Source organism: Manduca sexta, chromosome 22 (assembly GCF_014839805.1).
Source record: "Manduca sexta isolate Smith_Timp_Sample1 chromosome 22, JHU_Msex_v1.0, whole genome shotgun sequence".
Taxonomy (NCBI): Eukaryota; Metazoa; Arthropoda; class Insecta; order Lepidoptera; family Sphingidae; genus Manduca; species Manduca sexta.
Window position 1 is genome coordinate 6,570,748 of NC_051136.1, and position 5,524 is coordinate 6,576,271.

Consider the following 5,524-nt stretch of genomic DNA (forward strand, 5'->3'; position numbering starts at 1 on the left):
CAACTACGGTGCTCAAAATAAAATAAAACTTTTCATAATGAAGTATAAACAAGAATTTTAAAATAAAAATAAACAGAATGTTATATAAATAAATATCATAATATAAAAATACCATGAACATCGATATACATATGTACTACGTTACCATGAAACGATCATTATTTCAATTGTTGAGCCAATTTTGGGAGTTCGTATCGTTTGGCTTTTTGTTTCTGTTAAAGGAACGTGACCATACGCACTCATAAAATAATACTGGTTTGCAGTATCTTGTTCGGCAAATACGTTAACTTTATTAGTAATATGAACGTTAAACGTGAGAACACGGAATGTAGGTTAGTTTCCCCGTACAGTATGAGAATTTTTATGAACAACTCGTCATTTTATCACAAGTATGTAACCCCCATTTTGAATATTGTAGTCTTGATCTGATATATTTTATATTTGACCCTTTTAAACGTTATTTGAAAGGTTTTAAATATTATTAAGAAAATAATATCACAGATTAAGATTACTATACTAGGATCGCTATTTGAATATAAGTTAAAATGTGCACAATAAGTTTTATTTTAATAGGTAACCTTTGTCTATTTGCATACGTGACATGCGTTGCAAAAACTTAGCTTTTTGTTCACATTTAGTTTGACATTAAACCGACTCAATGATAATGAGAACAGACATGTCCATCTTAAATTTATGATAAAGATTATTCTTATTTGGTATGCAGTTAGCACCCCGGACATGTGGCATCGGACGGACGTGTTTATGAATGAAATAGCCTAGAAAGTAATTGAGTTCTCATTACAATGTACACTGCATTAATTTTGCGTTAGAATCAACATCATCAATCTGTGTCCTAGGGTTAATATAAGGTTAGTTTTATAATATAGTTTACATCACAATTTCTTATTAACTTGCAAATAATATCGAAAATTAAACAGATATTGAGACCTTTTATGATTGTTGCATAGAACAGGTGATTCCTTTGTTATAAAGATGATATTATTAATCAGACAATATTTAAAATTATAATGGAAGAAAAGATTTGTAGGAAACAGAGATTAGTATGGTTTTTATGAAATATATGAGTTAAGCGAAAATAAATAAAGATTCTACTCGCGGAGCTTTAACTCTTATAAACCCTTTTATCATATAAAATTTTCAACAATGACTATCTGGCAGACAACGCACAGCTAAAACAAGTGATAACAGTAACATAAAATTTTATACAAAGTTCTTCTCCATCACTTATGGCTGACCTATATAATAGGTGAAACGAGACTAGTAAATGGTTTGTAAAGATACAACTTTCTTATAACATGGGTCAGCAAACGAGCAAGCAGGTCTCTTTATAGGCCCTTAAGTGCCCCCATAAAACTTGATAGAATTTGAGGCAGTAAGACGCTGGCGCCATCTATTTGAAAATCAGTTAAAATTCATAACTTCCCTTGGCAGCAAATTACCGGGATAAAAAGTAGTCTATGTGTTAATCCAGGGCATCCTCTATCCGTGTGCAAAAATATATCGAAATGCATTCAGCTGTTACTGCGTTTACCTCTAATAAACATCCAAACATATTCACAAGCTTTCACATTTATAATATTGATAAGAATAAGATAAAATAAATAGAACAACTCAATTTATCAATTATTGACGCATATTTTACTACAATAGGTATCATGTGCGACATAAGGTTGCAAATCCAATAAAAAATATGATTGATAATCTATATATATAAAAATGAATTGCTGTTCGTTAGTCTCGCTAAAACTCGAGAACGGCTGAACGGATTTATCTTATCTTGGTCTTGAATTATTCGTGGAGGTCTAGGGAAGGTTTAAAAGGTGAGAAAAATTCGAATAATTGCCGGGAAAATCCTCAAAACAGCATTTTTCTATTTCCCATACAAACGTTTTCTAACTAATACGTAGAGTCAATTTGAGCTTTATTGCTATTGTATAAAGTTCACTGTTGTCTAAGAAATGTAGGTGTGTTCCTAACATCAAAGCAGTGTGCGTTGGAGCACAGAATATAATAATATAATGTCGCGTTCTGAAACTCAACAAAAGTGATATCGCGGACCCGACTAAATTGAACAGTCACAAAATTTAATATATCATTAGTTATTTGGTTGGCTTCACGATATTATTTCTTTTATTTTACTTTAAAATGCATGTTTTCGTTATGGACAATTTTTGAGCTACTTTTGCATATCTATACTTATAATAAATCTGTAGAGAGGTCAATTCTGTACATGAAATATATTTCCAAAATAGGGATCGATACTGATGCCAAAAATGCAATTAGTAAAATTTTTGTCTGTCTGTCTGTATAACCGTTATAGAAACAAAAACTACTCGACGGATTTTAACTTAACTTGGTACAATTATTTTTCATACTCCTGAGCTGGTTATAGTATACTTTTCATCACGCTACAATTAATAGGAGCATAGCAGTGATGGAAAATGTTGGGAAAACGGGAGAAGTTACTCCATTTTTTAAGCTTCCGTCATTTCGTGTGCAACCTTAATGGTTAAAAGTTCCTTCGATTTCACCAGGATCCCATCATCAGACCCTGACCGGACAATCGGACCACCTGCATACCACCATAAATTAAAAAAACATCCCGACAAATTGAGCACCTTCTCCATTTTTGAAACCCGAAATCCACGCGGGCGAAGCTGCGGGCGGAAGCTAGTATCCAATAAAAAATATGATTGATAATAATAAGCTATTCTATTAAAACACGAACACGATCATTTTCATCGTAAAACATGATATTATTTTTGTCTTTAGTATAGCTGCTGCTTTGCCGTCTCGTTCAGTCTATCTCAGCTGTGGAAGGGAGTATTGGGTTCGATATTTAAACCGGAAAAGATTCTGTATGGGTAAATTGCACACGATTTGGTTTTCGAGAGGAGATTGACGTTCAACAGGCAGGCAATAGTTAAAACTGAGTGAAATCATTTCTCTATGTGTCTATATGGATCCATCTAAACTAATGTTACAACGTATACCAGGGCCGTTAAAATCGATACCTCTTGACAAATAGGCTCTGAATTGACATAATAGATTTACGACACAATCACGTCACGACTTAATAAACTGTCAATTAGTTTTACACGTGCATATAAATATGTTTCCCGAAAAACCACGTTAGAACAAGATTTATTTAAAGTATTAGGTGAATCGGCTTAACTAAGATGGCGACATATATATTACAAAAAATAGTCTAGAATGTTTTCATTAGCAACTTGATTATTTTTAAACTAAATGGAGACAAAAACATAAGGGACGGGTGACATAACCGACATCAAACCATAAAGTTCGTCAGCTGTTTGAACGTGTTAACGTAAATAAACTTGAAACAATGGCGTCAAAAGTAAAACGGCATATCTATTAGGCAGGACGGCGATCCGTTGGTCGTGTTGTAAGCCGAGCGCTAGGCCAAGGCCGCGTGACATAATGCGTTACGTTGATCGCCGTTAACCGAGCCGCCCGCCGCGCCGCTGCGCCCGCGCCGCCCGTGCGCTCGCGCCGCCCCACGACACCGCTACTCATACTTGTCGTTTTACCTCACTATTTAAACTTATACGGTTATCAGTGAACTTGATTGGTATATTGCACTTGTAATTTGCGAACTGATTTACGATGTGGAACCGAGCGTGGTGGTTCTAGATTACAAATTCGTTGATAAGTATATGTTGGATCTTTGGACATTTATCAGAAAAGTTTCATCGTACGTGATACGTAAAGTTTCATTTTTTAATCGACAATAAATGGCGAATTTTCTCTACCAAGCAAGAAGTTTTCATCAAAGCAACATTTTATGATTTTTTAAAAAAGTATTGACATAGACATTTAGTAGATGCCACGTGATGCGACCATATGTTATCACGAGACGACGCACCTCGCCGCGGGATGTCATCCAACGGGACTATCAATCAGAGATTACTTGGAAAATAGCGTAAATTCCACATTCTCAAATAGAGAAACACGATACGTGTGGGTGTTATACGAATTAACCACGCAATAATGTAGGCGTGTTTTAAAAATAACAAACACTGGGCGTTGAAATTTATTTTAATTCTTAAATAAATTTGAAATGAAAAATTTTCAAGATGAACAATATTATTTATGTTTATTTTCCTGTTCGTGAACAATAAAAATGAAAAACATGTGCACTCATTACACACTCTTTGTTGACACAATTGAGTTCGTATCAATAATTATAACCAACATATTTAATGCTTGCAAAACATATGTATAAGGGGTATCATGTCAATTTTGGTTTGACAATAAAGGTATTCAAATATAAACAGGTGCCAAGTTTTACTTTAAGAAAAAGATGTTAAAATTATTCAATTATTTAATCATTTGATGGTCATTCTCTTTAAATATCTTTTTAAAATAAATTATTTGCAACACGTGGAAGTACCTGACTACCCAATATCTGGTGAAATCTATTAAAATATTGTGCAATTCCTTTATTTATTTAGGTTTGCTTACAGCTGTAATAATTTTATATTTTTGTACATAGTCAAGTACTTTCATGAGTAGAGTTCTGGTCTGTACTGGTGGTAGGTCTCTCATATATGAGAGTCCGGCTGGGCACGCATCACCGCAATGTCTATTTCTGCCGCCAAGCAGTAGTGTGTAGTCACTGTTGTTTTCCGGTTTAAAGAACATTGTAGTTAGTGTAACTACTGTACATATTGAGACTTAACATCTCGTGTCTCGGGATGGCGAGCGCAGTGGAATACCAAACAATACTTTGTAATTCAAGTTGTTGGATGGAGTTGCGACGTTTCTGTACGCAATAAAGATTCGCGTTTGAAATCATTAATGATTAAGTATTTACATCGTAACAGATTAAGTTAATTAAGTAAATTGAAGGGTGTCCGAAAGTCATCACCGACAGTGATAAGCAGCTATTTGTATTTTTTTTTCCATAAGCCGGAGCTTTCATCATCATCATGAAGTCCACTGATAAACATAGCCCTCCCCTAAAAATTTCCTGATGGACCTGTCAAAAGCGACCTGCATCCAGCGTATTCCTAGCTTCTATTGTATCTTTATTTTTCGTTCATATCTTAGATTTATATTAACGAATTCGAGGAAATAAATTAATAAACTTCACGTCCTTATATTATTAGAATTTAGAAATTGATGATCTGCAACAAATTTCCAATAATGACGGCTTGAATATAATATAAACTGGATTTTAATTAGTTCACCATAAAAGCTATTATTGAACTCTAAACTGATGACGTGGTGGCCACTATCCTTAACGTCTACAATTAATATATCAATGTGTAGTAATTTACTTTATAAATTAAAATTCCTTTGTAAACATATCATACAACTCCAATTGAAATAGATATTACGAATAGAGTTTAACAATCTACATGAAAAATGTTTTTGTATGCTTTTTTATAAGTATGTGATTAAGGTAATTATGTATTGTGAGGTAACTTAGATAACATTTCCCATTTCTCATTATTGTTATGATAAATAAACCGTTTAT